Genomic DNA, 18,864 nt, shown 5'->3' on the forward strand with positions numbered 1-18,864 from the left:
TTTTTATAAAAGTTATTAGCATAATAAATGTCATTCTTCTATTTAATTAGAAAATTTATCCTTAATATCATTGTAAAGAAACTAATACCTCCGGCAGTGTTGCACTAAATTTGCACCAAGTTAATCACGTCGTTTGATAATACTAAACTACTGGATTTTTCCTGCTCATCAATAACTTTACATTTTTTTTTCATATCGCTATTATGTGCATAATTTATTTTTCTTCTATTATAAATTATTGAATAAAAACGTTCACTTACATTTGGAATTAGTCTTATATTACGTCTAGAGTATTAGGTCTGTATGTTGCTTTATTTTTGATAAATTTTCTGTAATTTATTTTTACAAAAAGAATTTTTTTCTCCAATAAATACCTTGTATCACTTCCATTGTATTAGGTTTCTATCTTATTTCATTTTTGATATATTTTCTACAATCTATTGTAAGAAATAATTTTTTACTCCAACCAAAATCAAAATTAAAATCTGATAGGAGTAATAGGTTTGGACATCAAAATACTAATTCAATATTTTTATCCACAAAAGTTTTGCAAAATGACTACAAGTAATACAAAAATGTGCACACAGAAATTGATGTACTTTGGGTTAGAATATAGCTGAAAAAAAAGGCTAATATGTAATATATTTAACATGACATAAGCCATTTGATACTCCAGGAAATGGGAATTTCATAAATGTAAGATGTGTTGAAAGTTGGAACTTTGAAACATTAAAAGAGGGTCCACGTGATAGGAAGTGGCAACTTAAGATGCTACTATAAACGCATGGCATGTAGAATAAATGGTCAGATAGGCCCACATTTCCAAAACTATGCATATCTTAAGGGTGATGAGCAATGACATAAGCAAAGGGTAGTTTAGGTAAATCACTCAAAAGTTTATACAGTAGCTACAGTAAAATTCTTTTTTGACCAATCGTATTACTCCATTGTAATTGAAATGACCAAAATACCCTCTAAATGCCAAGCAGGCATGTTGACCAAGAGGTGTCTGCTTATCCTCTCTCATATAATAGTAATGATATATCTATATCTATCTATCTATCTATCTATTTATATCTATATCTATCTATCTATCTACCTACCTACCTACCTATCTACCTATCTATCTATCTATCTATCTATCTATCTATCTATCTATCTATACCTATATTATGATAAAAGCACGAATGTAAAACGCTAAATGTTAAGCGACTAAAATATTCCTAAAATATTGACCGACTTTTATACCCTTTATTGTTTAAATTAATTTTTCAGAAGAAGTCATAAGAAAAGGATATAACTGAAAATATTACACGCTAAGGCTAAGAGTTTAATAGAAAAAGAATTTAATTGTGAAAGAAAGTAAAGTTATAAACAAAATAAGAATTAACGGTGGCTTCCCGAACTCCCTCCTAATTCAATTAGAACAAACACGAATATCAACTACCATACTTGCAAGTGTATATTCAAAAGGCCACGTAAAGTACCTTGAATAGATTCTCCATGAAGGATGACTTAATCCAACCTTGTTGGAGATCAAGGTTCATAAATACGCAAGGCATCAACAAGTTAAGTAATGGAATAAATTAAGGTAAGTTGCATCAAGAACTTGAATTATGCTGCCATTCCAAACGAGAGACGAGAAGAGTAAGATCCTGTAGTTTGGACTCATTGTCCGCAACGTTGTGGCTTTGAAATATTCGTAAGATTATCTTATTTTGTAGTTCACTTTTAATTAATAAATAATAATTAAATATTCGTTTGCATCATTTTTGATACATATGAATTATTGCCACAAAATTAAACAATGAATTAACTCACGTATGTGCCATACAACATCATTCTTTTGTTAGTACTATCAGGGATCTATTAAAATTCTTCAATTAGACTTCAATTTCATAATTTGACGAAGGTATTAAATTATACTTGTGTTTTCCTACCGCATGTATTTTTATAGACGGTTACATAGCTATTAGATTGTCTAATAGCTTTTAATTGTATCAATTTTCAAGATAAAATTTTTGCAAGAATGAAATTGAAGAATTTTAATTTCTTGTTGATAACATGTGTTTTTAAAAAAAAATATTTATATGGCTAAGAATTTTTAATTTTAGCTACAAAATGTTGTAATTAATGCCAGGGAAGGCAGAAATAACAAAATAATTTTTATTTTTTATTTTCTCTATTATCAATGTATCTTAAAGAAATACGACTTCCATATACTCAAATAATTAAATATTAAGAAATTACATAGTGTGACCATAAGTATTGAATATATATACATGAACTGGATCTTGCATATGGTATAAGATATTTCGTGCATCGCACGAGCATAGAGACTAGTACTATATTAAAAGCATGAGGCCCTTAGCGGAATATTATTCGCCTTTTTTACCCTTTAAAGCTAGTTTTTACAGTGAACAAAATTGTAATTTAAGTTACTTTCCCACTATTTAGGATTTTGAAATCAATTAAACTTTTGCATATCAAACCTTTCCTTATTAAATTAGGTAAGAAAACCTAATATTTAGGAATTTAAATCAATAAATATTTTACCTTATATAAGTTATACTAATTGAACATAAATCCTTTCTGATGTGAACGTTTTTATATGGTGACTTATATTGATTTTCAATCAAAAACTTAAAATATGGGAACATAAAATCACATATTATATTAAAAGTATTTAATACAATAACGTCTAAACTAAAATTGTTTTAACGCGAAACAATCAAATATGCATTTTAAATATTCTAATTTTAGTCAAATAAAATATTTAATCCATGTTCAATTAAACACCCAAAATGATTAATTGATGCCTTATTTAATCATATTAAATAGTACAAGCTTAAATTTATATAATAAAGCACAAAACCTCTACACGAAATGTAATTAAATTCTTATCCTTTAAAAATAAATTTCATATTGAATAAAAATGCAATGTAATAATTTTATAATATTTAATACTTTAAAATTAATTAAAAGTTTGCTTATTAATTTTTTTTATAATTGAACTATGTAGGAAATCCAAATATTTAGGAATTTCAAATGAATTATATATAAAAAAAATGTCTAAATTAATATGTGTACACACAATTAGTAAATTCAATAAGTTTTTTATATTAATTTGTTCGTCCTATAACTTATGTTTTAATTCCCACACACGTTTCGACAGAGTTATATAAATCATTAGTTCTTTTTTTTCTTTTTATTTTAACATTTAAAATTTCACTACATGGATAATATTGAAATCTTTGAATGGAGATAAATTGAGAAAATATATGATTCATATTTTTAAAATATGTTATTCGATAAATCTTTAAAGAAACGGAATAAAAGTCTATACCTTGTTTGTGTCTTTTCGAATGAACTTGAGAATAGCTTTAAAAAATTAAAAAATCTTAAATCTTGAAGGGCTATGTAGTCTTATTGAAACTAACAAAAAAGCACGATAACTCATGAAATTAAAATGACAAAACTATAAAATTGGAACCTAATTAAAGGTGAATATATTGAATAATATTTGAGGACTTTTATTAACAAAGTTTTTTCTTTTATAGTATTAGTTATAGAGGATCAATAGTCATCAATTTCAAAAGCTTATACTTTATTTTATAACTCAAACATAACTTAAAATGTATATAATTTTCTTAAGATCGGAAGAGCGNACATATTGGCTATAAATAACAGTCCATTCTCTCAGATTTTTCATACGAATTTCTGAATTCTCCTCCTTTCTTCTGCATTGTTTTAACTACAAAGAAAGCAACAGTAAGTGTGATTTGCTACCGATCTTTGTGTTCGCTGAAACAGTGGGGTTTGAATTACCGCTACACGAGTATGTACTTCGTTCTATCCTGAGAGAAAATAATCCACAACCTTGGGTACTAGGAGGGGATTAAGTTCCTTAAGGAATTTACTAATACACACACACACACACACACACACACACACACACACACACACACACACACACATATATATATATATATATATATATATATATATATATATTATGATTCGATGTTGGTTGACAAAAAGAACCCTAAAATGCATAAAGATTATAGGTTATTTTGGTAAAACATAATAGACATACTACCTTTGGATTTTGGTACCTAAAGATCCGCTACTAATTACCATCTACTTTGATTAGAAAAGTACATTAACAAAACCCATTCCTAATTGTACGAAATTATGTAATCTCAAATAGTCATTACATATTTCAGCCAATTGATTGTATTTTCGTCAAAAATAGAAATTCAAGGTCGATGCAAATTTTATAATGTTGTCCAGCGTTATTGTTAGCTTCTAATTTATCATGTGTTTCCTTTGCTTATTATTTTGGGTCGATCATATTTAGGATTTTAAGGAGAAAATCTAGATATATGTCTGTTTACCCTTAAATTCGGGTAACAATTAAACTTATAAGTGGTTTTAAGGATACATGATTTCACTTGGTACAAACTGATAAATATAAGACTTAATGCTAGGAATTATGTTATGAACCCGAATTCACAACACAAAATAAATGAGGAAAATGATAGATTTAATTCATAAACTCAAAGATTCAATCATTACAATAACAATAACTAGAACTAAGAAGGAGATCCAGAGAAGAACGATAGAGAGAGTCGAGGGAGAGCAGAAAGAGATAGTCCAGAGGGAGAAGCAAGAAGAACAGAGACGAAGGGGAATAGTTCTCAACAATACGCATAATCCAAGAATCACTGACTTCTACTCTTTTAATAGAATAGTTCTTGGGCTCACTACTCAATCCGGATCCCAAATTAGTCTGACCATATTACTTGTTCTCGGCCCAATATCTCTTCTCAGCCCAATAGCTATGTGTGTGTTGATATCCTTATTGGACTGTGGTTGATTCATAACAATACTCCCGTCCTCAATGTGAACCTTGTCCTCAAGGTTCAAGTCAAGAATAGTGATACTCACGAGCTCCCAACCAATTATATGGATACTAAGGTGTTCTTTGTGCCTAGAGGAAAATATAGGATCCAGTGCACCTTCAGTGAACCAATCTAAACCTTGTCCATTGTGGCTCTCATACATTAGCAGTGTTATCAACTTGAGTGCCATCATAACCTGCCCTGCATATCGACAAAATATTGCTTGCCCTCTTGGCGAAGCAGATAGCGGAGAGCGAAATGAGTGAACCAAGGCAAACATTCCAGAAGCGAATCCCCACAAAAGCACCCCGTGTAATGTAATCAGCAACCCATCAATTTGCCTCAAACACCTTAGTATCCTTTCCTTAGTAACCTTTAGATCCATCAGGATATGTTCTGTTGAGTAATGGATAGGAAGGATGGTATTGTACAGTACTACTTTTGGAACAAGCCCTTTGTGAGATATGATTGTCAACACACACTCAACTTCATCATATTTCATAAATTTCAGCGGAATAAGCATCCTATACATGACAGTTCTTGACATTTTACCATTTAATCTCATTGCTTCCTTCAAAATGAGTGCCTCATCCAGATTATCATTCCTGCAAAGACCATGAATGAGGGTACTATAAGAGACAATAGGATGACATGTACTTGTACTTGCTCTTACTCTCAGAAACTGTGTAGTTTCCACAATAAAGCCATGAGAAAGCTCAACAAGGCTTGAATCCTCGTTGACCTTCTTCACACAAAGCTTATCAACCACCTCAACAACATATCTGGAAGCAATACATGCGCTAATGTGCTGAATGAATAAGGATGTTTGGCTAGCTCGTTGTTCATCATGAGCACTGGGATGCTGCTGCCCTATCTTGTTCATGGTTGAAGAACAACTATTCAAGTCTAGTGCAAATATAAAATGAGTAGAATATCTAAGAGTATTACAGAAGATATATGGGGAACCAAATGTTTGGTTTTGGTTCGAGGTGGCCACAAGATCTGCAATGGTGGAAGATGAACTCAAAGGTTCAGCTGGTACCCATGTCAAGGCATTTGTTGGCGAGTGTAATCCAAAACAAGAAAGTTCTGCCACTTGTGAATCAATATTGTCACATTTAGTTGCGCTCAGCAATATATCACTAATCTCTAAACCAAACATTATATTTTCATTATTTCGCATATATAGAAATTCACACACCATTGTCATCCGGGATCCCACACTTTAATCATAGAGTAGGAAGATGCAAATGAGCAAAACTTTCCAGTAGATACCAACAGCAGTAATGCCTTACTTTTCGGAGTTCGGTAATTCTCCATATGCATTGTGGAAACTAGTGCACCACCAGTCCATGGATCACGGTCACCCAATGCGAAAGTTCCAACAACTTGTTTAATTAGGGATACTACAGGCTCTCGGCCACCACAAGGAAACGGATAAGCAAGTCGAATAGATCTCGCACTGGAAGGTGAGACTACGAACTCACTGGTATCAATAGAAAGCAGACATGATACCATGATAACATCACCAAACGCAGAAAGTTTGTCTTCCATCAAAATTATCTTCTTAGTACCATAAGGTAAAGTAACATAGCCATTTAGGAGTATGCAACTCAAAATTACAAGTCGAAAATCACATAATGATGGCTGCTTAATTATCAACGCGAACTCTTCATCCCAGGCTAGTTTTTCATAACCAACAAACAAAATTTTGTCAGGAACATATCGCGCAATATTTGAGACCTTGCTAGCCATCATGAACTTCTTACCAAAAAAATTCCACCAACATGGACTCCTGTGAATGTGAAGCAATATGACATTTTCAAATGGATGTGCGACTTCAGTAGGGCTCGTAATCTCTTTTGACACTACATCATCTCCGCTAGTAAAATGTACCAGAAAATTGGTTGCCGCATCAGTTGCAGAGACATAGTTCTTGTCAATGGTTCGCTTGGGATTTCCATCAAGATACACGGCATCAAAGGACTCAATACCAAATTTAGTTTCACCAAACAACTCCCAATAATACAACTTTGCAAATAAATAACTCCATATTTTTCTAATTGCTTTAAACAATGTAGGTGCATATGATGGAGAACTTAAAGGACTATGCAGAAGAGATGCAGACCCTGAAGCAATGAGAAATTCCTGCCCTGTGTCAAACCACTTAGCCACATAACTAGAATTTGACAGTCCAATATCCGTTGCATCCGTACCCCAACTACTAGAGTGTTCTACCAGTGAAAGTACTGGACTGGAAAATGCTAAGGTGTCTGCCGACGGGCAATTGATTCCAGCAGTGATCACAATCCTATTTTTAACCTTATACTCACGTGCAACAATAGAAATCAGAAATGAAGTCGTATCGACAATTTGACTAGGCATCCGACATGTATCATTTTAGAAATTTTCAGCAAAAACCATGTCTTCCTGTGAGTCGCCATAATCCAAATCAGGGTCATCAGTAAGTACCTTGGAGCAGCAGTTATGCGGCATTTTGTTGAACACTTGGCCTTCCTCTATGAATTCCTCTTTCTCAGTCAATGGTATATTACCAACTTGGAGCTCCTGTAATATTTCCCTATTAGTTTCAGTTGCTGTTGCTTCATCTTGGGAGGTGTCCAGCATTTCCTCGAACACCTCGTATGCCACGTTCATGTTGTTGTTGTTCGAGTGGTTATTCCAATACTGACGCGAGGGTGAGGTGCTAATTTTGCACCATGATGGAATAGCCGCAGCTCGTGCTAGAAATTCCTCCACTGGCTTGCGCTGCTGGTGAATGACTAAGCACCCGTCAGGTGCTTCTCTAGTACGGGTGCAAAAATACAGCCTTAGTTTCTCCTTAAAATGATACCAATCAAAAAATTGCTTATTACGAAACAACCAATCAAACTGTAAGGCCCTGCGATTTTTTTTTCTCAAAAATCCGAAATCTTGTAGTGCCAAGCTAGGAATATGTGTTAGAAATTTATAAAAGCTCATTGCGGTTCGGACCTTTTGGATTGATCTGTGCATTAAAAAGCTAAGGAAAAATGTTTTCCAGAAGAGCGCGTTTATGCGGCCCATTATGCGACCGCATAATAGCAATGCGGGCCGCATGACTGCCGCAGAGTGAGGCAGAATGTTGGCTAATTTGAGGACAACTATGCGGCCAAATTATGCGATCGCATAATCGATATGCAGGCCGCATAGTCGTTGCATAACCTCCTTGGGATTTTTGTGAGGGGCAGTTCTGCGGTGCATTATGCGATCGCAGAACAGGTATGCAGACCGTATTTTGGTCGCATACTTGGGCAGAATGTTCAAGTTTCGAGGGTCATTTTTGCGGGCCGCATCTCAGTTATGCGGTCGCATATGCGACCGCAGAGTGAGTCGGGGCTCCTATTTTCTAACTTTTAAAACCCGACCCCATCTCATTAAAAACACCCCATTAGACCCTTTTATGCTATTTTCTACTACGTTTAGAGTGAGAGAAGAATTCTAGAGAGAGGAAGTGATCCTCACCAAGTCCCCATTCAACCCTTGCCCAAATCTTTGAAGATTATCAAGTAAAGTTACTAAGCCTTCATTCTAAGAGGTAAGAACTTGTGCCCTAATCTTTGATTTCGAATTTCCTACTAAAATGAGTAATTAACAAGTGGTTTTATGGGTATAAGAATTGATTATCTTGCATGCATGAATGATAAAAGGGTATGGGAAGATTGTGAGCTAAAAATGTAACAAATAGGGTGTAGGATGATAGAACCTCTCACAAAAAGGTCCTAAAATCATAATGCACACTTAGTGCTTGATAATATACTAAAATGAGCTAGAATCTTAATCATCTCTCTAATTTTTGGTTCAACTTGTAATTCTCATAAAATAGATCGAAGTTGCTAAGAGTTCCGGAATTTTGTTAGAATTTAAGGAAAGCTCTATTGAGGTATGTATGGCTAAAACCCCCTCTTCTTAGAAATTGAGCTCCTTCGGTGTCCATGCAAATGTTGTGAGACCGAAATTTGATTGATGTATTGATTGATATTTCACATGAATTGGCGTTGCAAATATATATACGTGAAAGGTGTGTCTCAATGTGTTCAATATACTATTCTTGGTAATTTAAGGATGTGTGAAGAATGTAAACCATGTGTTGAAATGCCTAGACTTCAAGTCAAGTTTAAACTGAGATTGTTATGCCAAACTATGTGAAATCTTCTCTATGCTACAACTTGAATTGCTCTTGTATGTGCCTATTATCTTAAATTGCAAGGTTAACGTTGAAAGTGGGAATGATGTGAAATGTGGGGAAAAGAGCTTGAGTTATGAAATGTGGCCTAGTGCCAAGTATGATGTGATAATTGTGGCTCCAAGTGCCTATGAATTGATATATGTGAAATAAAGATTGAAATGAGATGATTAATGTAAAATGAACAATGTCTTGGTAAGACGGCCTAGCCGATCGGGCCGTGGTTGGACGCCATGCCGCACACATGGTGGTATTGTGCTGATATTGAATCCGGAAAGTGAGAATGAGAATGTGATTGAGATACATGTCTCAAATGAGGCAACCTAGCCGACCGGGTCGTGATCGGACTTCGCGCAAGAAAGCGGTGGTATTGTGAATGATGATGAACAGTATTAAATGCCCCAACCTAAAGCTATGGAAATTATGTAAAAGTTATATGATCCTTTTATTTGAAGATGTGGTGATCGTTTAAAGCTTTTGATTGATCCTTATGATTTCTTTGTTCTCGATGATAGTTCTTTCTATTGAGATGGTGTTTAGTTATACATACTAGTACTACTCCATGGTACTAACGTCCCTTTTGCCGGGGGTGCTACATCTTTGAATGGATGTAGTTGGCTCCACAGCAGACAATGCCGATCATAGGTAGCGGAGCATCCTCCACTCAGCAATCTTGGTGAGCCCCTTTTCTTCCAGGGGTTATGCAGTATGTCTTTTGTTATAAATTACCACTTTTGAGGTATAGCCGGGGCCTTGTTGCCGGCATTATCATAACTGTCTTTTGTATCTTTAGAGGCTCCTTAGACGTTTGTGTGGGTTATGTACGGGTGTTGGATGGGTCAATGAGCTGTGTTGTAACTCTAAACTCTAGTCTTCTAAACTTTATCTGTATGAGGTCTTAGAAACTTAACTATGGTTTAAGGGTTGTAATATAAAACGAACTAACAATGTTGCATGTACGATCTTTCCTACAGTCTAAATAAATGAAAGCATGGTTTTCTTGATCATAGTGAATTGGGTAGAAAGTGTCCAAAAGGCTTGCTCAGTTGGGTTCACTTGATTGAGCGCCGGTCGCGCCTCCCGAGGTTGGGGCATGACACAAAACAAGCAATAGCTTCGCCATCAAGGTAGTGGTAAGGAAGAGGTAACCAGTCATTTTCGAGAAGCCAAGGTAAGTGAACTACAACTCTGCCTGAAAAATCCAACCCTCTGGGTTTCCACCGCTGAATCGATCTAATACAACCATTGTTATTGGAGTACGAACGATGAAAGCACCAATGTTATGAACCCGAATTCACAACACAAAATAAATGAGGAAAATGATGGATTTAATTCACAAACTCAAAGATTCAATCATTACAATAACAATAACTAAAACTAAGAAGGAGATCCAGAGAAGAAGGATAGAGAGAGCCGAGGGAGAACAGAAAGAGATAGTCCAGAGGGAGAAGCAAGAAGAATAGAGATGAAGGGGAAGAGTTCTCAAAAATATGCATAATCCAAGAATCACTGGCTTCTACTCTTTTAATAGAATAGTTCTTGGGCTCACAACTCAACCCGAATCCCAAATTAGTCTGACCATATTACTTGTTCTCGGCCCAATAGCTCTTCTCAGCCCAATAGCTATGTGTGTGTTGATATCCTTATTGGGCTGTGGTTGATTCATAACAAATTAACAACAAAATAAAGCAAACCATTGTGGTGAACAACTGTGGCCCTCGAGCTGGACTGCCCTCGAACCAAATGAGTATGCTATTGAAAAGTATGAACTAGAATAATAGAGCTTGCAAGAGAAAATTTGATATATTGCTTTGTTTTGCGTGACTGTGATATGGTTACAAATGATCAAAACCCCCTTTATATAGTAGAGGAATTCCACTTATGGTAGAATTCTAATCACAGAAGGTAATCCCATGATTAGCTAACAACCGTACTTGATTTGATCCATTCCGAGATTTTTGCCATGATTCTCGACCAGTCACGGATATCTCGCCTTTCCGTTATTTTGCTATCTTCGATCTTTCTTGACGTCTATCCCGTTTGGTCTTGATTATTTCTGGTCTCGATCTTGGTAGGTACTTCTAATCTCGAAGTCAGTACCTTATCCTCATGTTTCGGTCTGGTATACTACGGGGCCGATCCTCGATCCATCCCCCTGGTCTCGGTTAATCAGTGAAATCGGTTGGGCCCAATTTTAATCGTATACAGATAGCCCCCTCGTTATTTGGAGTATAAGGACAAGAAACAAATTGAGTCCTCGATCTTTACCTTGATTTGTCATGACATCATCACCGTGATGCAAGGGACAGAGGTGACCGAAACGTTCCGTCGGTACAATTCTCTAGGCATTTAATGCTTGTCAGTCGATGGCCGGCCACCACTTTCACTGAACCGTCGTCTTCAACCTATAAATGCATCTTTCTTCATCCTTCAAACTTTACCTTCAACTCTTTCTCATTCTAACTTTCTCAGTTCTTCAACTTCCTCAGATCTTTGTGTTTCTAATTTCTAGGATTTCTTTACTCGTTTCATTGCGAAACACTGAGAATTCCTCCTCCCCCATTTCATTTTTCTCTTCATATAAGAATGGCTAAAACTTCAAAAACCGTTTTGCACAAGGACACCGATTCTTCATCCAAGTCCGCCGGCACCGCAGCCGCGACGGAACATTCCCTTTGGAGACTTTGTTCTGATGAAGTGTGCCACCGCTGTTGATTTCAAGGTGGAGAATACACCCTCGACACCGGGTCGACGTGAACCAATGTCGAGGTACATGTGCACGATTACAGAAGGCCTCCTCGAGAAAGTGAAAAAGGATTGCAACTGGGTAGGCAAGGATGTAGTAGTGCCTATCCGCGAGGAATCCATCACAACTTACGTGGAGGGGTATCTGAGCGTCTATACCTACCCTTTCACGATAAGTCCTTTGGACCCTATCATCGTTGCCTTTTGAAAGAGGTACGATGTCACCCTAGGTAAAATCCATCCGGCATTCTGGAGGATCGTGATCCTCCTTTGATTCTTTGTAAGCAAGATCGAGGGACATCCTTTTACCCTTGATCACCTCATGCGCCTCTACTCCCCCCGGCTTTATCGTGGAGGCATGATCAAGCTCCGCCGCCAAGCCACCAAACCTCCGTTCTCGAGCACAGACGAAACTCGAGACCGAGGTTGGAACGGCAGATTTGTCCAAATAAAGACTTCAGATCTAATTCCTACCGAAGACATGCTGTTCCTTGAAAAGTGGAACATGAAACGTAAGTACAACTCTGCTTTTGAATATTCATTCTTGCGGTTTTACTTCTTGTCTTTCCCTCATCTAAATTTTTGTGTTGCAACTGTGGCTTTGTGCCGAGTGATCCCCGACCTGAGGAAATGGGTCGAGGGATTGGTGTCACAAAAAACTTATTCCGAACGTGCTTGGATGGAGTTGTCAAAGGGCCAATGGGAGGCCCGTAACCACGGTAATTTTCTTTCCTTGGAAAGGTTTTCAGCCGGGCTTTGTTACTGTACTTACTCATCCTTTTCATTTTGTAGGCCTCGGGAAGGACGTGCCGATGAGACCCCCCTCTACTGAAGAAGAGGCACTCCTTTCCCCATCCGCCCCGAAGCGGCGCAAAGAGAAGAAAAGAAAGGAGGCTCCGAGTTCCCCAAGCCCGGAAAATAAAAGGCCGGCCAGGAGGTCCCGTAAGCCTAAGTGGGTTCATTCATATATCTATGGAGCCCATCTAACAGATGATGGACGAGACAGAAGACGAAGACGAAGACAAAGAAGAAGAAGAAAACTCTGGGTTGGTGCCTCGTGTGCGAGCTGGCATCGAGGTTCAAAGAACCATTGGACAGGAGGGACCCGAAGCTACTTTGCCCCGACCTGATGAGCTCGAGCTGGAACGAGTCGAAATGCCTCACCTCGAGGTGGGGAGGCTACCGAAGAGGTGGTCGAGGCCGGTGCAAAAACCACACCCGATGCTTCCCGTGATGAAGGCGAAGCCCCAAAACCGGTGAAGAGGTCCACGGAGCAGAAGACCTTTTCAGCGGCTATTTTGCTGAAGTGGAAGATATCACCGGTATGGGTGACTTGGACATACCAAGGAAGAGCTCAGATGAGGCTCCCTCGAGCTACAAACTGACCAACAAATTCTCGGCCCCTAGTGTCAATCCCGAGCATAAGCAGCCTCTAATCATCTCAATCCCGGAGGATGCTCAAGTTTTCTCTGCCCCTGTAGGGGTGCTAGCTATCTTCGATGCTTGTTCACTGAAGAGACAACAAAAATGGATGAAGTGGAAGTTTCCTGCTTGTTCAATGAAGCCCAGTATGCTCTAAATCGGGTAAGTTCAAGGGCCACTATGTTTTTACGACTTTGAATTTGTAAATATTTCTAACATTTCTTCCTTTTGCGTATGCTTCGGTGTTGCATCATGAGGCCTTTCTTCGAATTCGAGAGGAATGCAAAATCGAGGTCCAAGGCCTTACTGAGAAATGCAATACTTTCAAGCTTCTTAGTGAGAAGCTTTAGGTGGACCTTGTGGAGGCTCAAGATGCGCATACTGAGATGGCCGAGAAGGTATTCCGAGTTCTTCATGATAGTGAGGATGAGTCGGAGATAACAACTAACAACCCCATTCTGCAAGTTTGATAGAGGCTCGAACAGATCAAGGACCTCCAAGGGCAAATAGATAAAGTGCGAGCTGAAGCCGAGCATTTCAAAGGATGTATGGATAGTTTGGCTGCACAAAAGGAAACCGTTCAAGCAAAGCTGGATTCGGCCAAGTCGCAACTTCGATATGCAAGAGAGAATACCTCGGTTCAAGCGAAGAAGGTCGAGGAGCTCGAGTCCAATTTATCCAGTTTGACTAAAGAGCTCGAGGTTGCTATATCTGAGGCGGCCGCTGCAAATACTAAGGCCCAGGCTACTACGACTCAATACAAAGTCGATGTTGGAGCCACCCTTGATCAGGCCAAGGGCATGGTGGATCATTCGAAGTGGCAGGCCCGAAGGGAGGCTCTCAAGGGGGTCGTTGCCCAAAGTTTTGACATATCTGCCAAATTCGAGATCGCCAAGGCTAAGGAAGTAAAGGCTTGGAAGCTAGCATTTCCCGATGAGGATTCTAAGAATGTGAGCGGATATGGTGGAGAAGACTTCAAGGGTGAAGAAGCTTCCTCTAATAACGACCGTGTTGCTTAGGCCTAGTAATTTTTGTTTTTGCTTTGAGGTCGATCGACCTTTGAAAAGAATTTTTGATCGGGCCATGTGGCCCTTGTAAGAAAAACTTTGATATATAAAAACTTTTTCCTTTCCATGGTTCCCGAATCCGTTGTCCTTTAGTTATTTTATGCAAGTGTCAAAGTACCTTAGTACAAAGTTATTTTGTTGTATTCAACGGTCCCAGGTCGAACATTCGAACTTGTCCTGAGGCAGTTTTTGATAAATCAGAGCCGAGTGAGATCATTTGTCTGGACTCGGAATAAGGTAATCTTTGAGTTTGTTTTTTGAGTGAGAATGTTATCTCGAACTCGAAATCAGGTGGCCCTTAGGCCCGAAGAATAGTCCCCAAGTGGGAATTTATTCGAACTCGAGTTGCAGTAGACCTTAAGCTTAGTAGTCGAATAAGAGTGATATTTCGAACTTGAAGTGAGAATAGCCCTTAGGCTTTTGTATTTGGCCGATCTGGCTTTTGTAGAACGATCGTTTTAATATATATAAGGCTTTCTACCCCTTTTTTGGCTTTTTCAAGAATTTTTCCTTTGATTTGTCATTCATGTTCATAAAGGTTGTAATGCCTTAGCATGAAATATTAAAGTCGTGTTCGAGGGTTCGAACAAAACCTTGCTTTTACTGCCTTTCTGGTTAAGGCGTTATCGGAGTTCGATATTTATCGATGTTTTTTGAAAATATCTTAAGTATTAGGATTTTGCCGAGGATAGCCTTTTAGAACCGATTGTGAAAGAATTCAAAGGCCTGCTTTGTTATGGGATTCGGACGTCTCCAAGCCGTGTTAATTTGGCCGTAGCCTTTTTGGGACTTGCCTCTTGGGCTTGTTTTCCCGTTATACATCGAGCTTGTTCGAAGCGTCAGTCCCTGAGTGGGAGGGCCGGGGCCTATAAAAATCGAGGGTTGCCTTTTTTAAGATCTTATGATCTCGAGGTTTTAGTAATTCGATCTCGTCTATTTTCCGGGTGGCAGTTCCCAAGTGTGGGGTTAATTGTTCGAACTTCGGTTGTGATTGGCCCTTAAGCCTGTTTACGAAATAGATCAAGAGTGTGAAATTGTAAAGTAGAAAATTTTTCTAAGGCATGAGATATCAGCATGGAAAAACACTTCTTTCAATAGGTGATTATACATGCATGCATGTTTGATGTTAGGGCTCGAATAATCTATATGGGCACGGTTCATTCGACCGTTTGGCCCTTACAAAATTTACCTATTGAGACCCCGTTGCTACGAAGTAATTTCCTTGCAACAAAGTTGACATTCGAGGGTAATGCCCCCAGTATTCAAGGTTGATTGTAAAGAAGCCTCAGATACTGTTGAAATTTTCCAAGTTAGAACGATCAATGGTTGCCTCATTAAAAACCTCGCCGGATAAACCCATTTGGGACAAAAGCCAGTCTAAGGGAAAAAGAGTGCAATACGTGTTTTCAGACCTAAAGATTTCGTATTGAAGAATCCAGCACCGTCCTCGATCGATCACCTGTTATTGGTTAGTTTAAGATATAAATGAAAATGGAGAAGGTTGTATCTTAGCAGTAGTATCGCTTTAGGAGTGATAAATTCCAATTGTTTGGCAATTGCTCGCCGTTCATCGTGCTGAGCTTGTAGGATCCCTTTTCGATGATTCGAGGACCTGATATGGTCCCTCCCAATTTGGATCCAGTTTTCCTTCATTCGGGTTTCGAGTGTTGAGGGTACTTTTCTTAGTACCAAGTCCCCAATATAAAGTGTCGAAGATTGGCTCTTCGATTGTAGTACCTTTTGATCCTCTATTTTTGTGCGGCCGATCGAACGAGGGCGGCCTCGCGTCTTTCATCCAAGAATTCTAGGCTTGTATTCATGGCCTCGTTATTCGATTCTTCAGTTGTATATCAAAACCTGAGGCTAGGTTCCCCGACCTCGACCGGGATAAGAGCTTCGGCACCATAGACCAAAGAGAACAGTGTTGCCCTCATGCTAGATTTCAATATTGTGCAATACGCCCAAAGAAACTCGGGCAATATCTCTCTCCATTTTCCCTTAGCATTAGTCAGTCTTTTCTTATGATTTTGAATGATGGTTTTGTTGGTCGATTCAGCTTGTCCGTTCCCACTGGGATGGTATGGCATCGATAAAATCCTTTTAATCTTGTAAACCTCGAGAAATTTAGTCACTTTGCTGTCGATGAATTGCTTTCTGTTATCACATACAATCTCGGTGGGCATCCCGAATCGACATATCATGTGGTCCCAAATGAAGTCTATGACTTATTTTTCTCTAACTTTCTCGAAGGCTTGTGCTTCAACCCACTTAGAAAAATAATCTGTCATAAATAAAATAAACTGAGCTTTACCTGGAGCCGATGATAAAGGGCCGACGATGTCCATTCCCCATTTCATGAATGGCCATAGGGATAAGACCGAGTAGAGGTGCTCCCCGGGCTGGTGGATCATCGGCGCATACCTTTGACATTCGTCGCACTTTTGAACGAACTCTTTTGTATCCTTTTCCATATTAGTCCAATAGTACCCTGCTCTGATAACTTTGTGAACCAGTGATTCGGCACCGGAGTGGTTCCTACAAGCGCCTTTGTGAATTTCCCGTAGGACGTAGTCGGTGTCTTCTGGTCCCAAACACATTACTAATGGCCCATCGAATATCCTCCTGAATAGCGTTCCATCCTCGGCCAAAGTGAACCATGCTGCCTTCGCACTTAGAGTTCTTGACTCCTTCGGAGAACTCCTTTGGAGAACTCCTTCGGATCGGATGGGAGCTTCCCGTTACTTAGGTATTCAATGTACTTGTTTCTCCAATCCCAGGTCAAACTTGTAGAGTTTATTTTGGCGTGGCCTTCTTCGATTACTGATCTCGATAGTTGTACGACAGTACCCGAGTTAAGTTCGTCATCTTCGACCGATGACACCAAGTTTGCAAGGGCATCAGCCTCGCTGTTTTGTTCCCAAGGTATGTGTTGTATGGTCCATTCTTTAAATCGATGTAAAGTTACTTGTAGCTTGTCCAAGTATCTCTGCATTCGATTTTCTCAAACTTCGAAAGTTCTGTTGACTTGGTTTACCACAAGTAGGGAATCACATTTGGCCTCGATGACCTTTGCTCCCAAACTTTTAGCCAGATCGAGACCTGCAATCATGGCCTCATACTCGGCCTCATTGTTAGTTAACTTCTAAGTTTTGATAGATTATCTAATTATGTTACCCGTGGGTGACTTCAAAATGATGCCCAGCCCGGACGCTTTCACGTTCGAAGTGCCATCCGTGAAGAGGGTCCACACCCCTGATGATGTACCCGATTTTAGTAATAGTTCCTTTTCGACCTCGGGTAGGGCTAGCGTGAAGTCGGCCACGAAATTTGCCAAGATTTGGGACTTGATGGCCGTTTGGGGTTGATACTCGATATCATACCCGCTGATCTCGACGGCCTATTTGGACAGTCGACCCGAGAGTTCGGGTTTGTGCAAAATATTTCGAAGGGGATAGGTAGTTACGACACAAATCAGGTGACATTGGAAATATGGTTTTAATTTCCTAGAGGCGCTTATTACAGCAAGCACTAATTTTTCTAAGTATGGTTATCGGGTCTTGGCCTCACCTAAGGTCTGACTAACATAGTAAACAGGGAATTGTGTACCTTTCTCTTCTCAAACTAGGACCCCACTTACCGCTATTTTCAAGACCGCCAAGTATAAGTAGAGTTGCTCGTCCGCTTTCGGGGTGTGAAGCAGTGGTGGGCTTGACAGGTATCGTTTTAGTTCTTCCAAGGCTTGTTGGCATTCGGGGGTCCAAAATTGCTCTTCTTCTTAAGCAGTGAGAAGTACTAGTGAGTTCTATCTGAGGACCTCGAGATGAATCGCCCTAGGGCGGCTATGCGCCCGGTCAGCCTCTGCACGACCTTTACATTATCTACGACTTTGATACCCTCGATAGCTTTCATTTTATCAGGGTTGATCTCGATCCCCCCATTGGACACCATGAAGCTGAGAAACTTGCCCGAGCCAACCCCGAATGCACACTTTTCTGGGTTGAGTTTCATATTGTACTTCCTTAGTATATTGAAAGTCTCCTGCAAATGTTTCAAATGGTCCTCTGCTCGCAGGGACTTAACTAGCATGTCATCAATATAAACTTTCATAGATTTCCCTATTTGTTCTTCGAACATTCGATTTACTAGGCGTTGATAAGTTGCACCAGCATTTTTTAGTCCGAACGGCATTACGTTATAACAATAGGTGCCGTATTTAGTGATAAACGATGTCTTTTCCCGATCCTCCAGGTTCATCCATATTTGATTGTATTTGGAGTAGGCATCGAGAAAACTGAGAATCTCGTGGCCGGCCATGGCACCAATCATGCGATCGATGTTTGACAAAGGAAAAGAATCCTTAGGGCAGGCCTTGTTCAAGTCCTTATAGTCTATGCACATTCTATGTTTATTTCCCTTCTTAGGGACTACCACTACGTTTGCTAACCATTCGGGGTATTTTACTTCCCGAATGGACCCTATTTTGAGAAGTTTAGTTACCTCA

Source organism: Nicotiana attenuata, unplaced genomic scaffold, assembly GCF_001879085.1.
Source record: "Nicotiana attenuata strain UT unplaced genomic scaffold, NIATTr2, whole genome shotgun sequence".
Lineage (NCBI taxonomy): Eukaryota > Viridiplantae > Streptophyta > Magnoliopsida > Solanales > Solanaceae > Nicotiana > Nicotiana attenuata.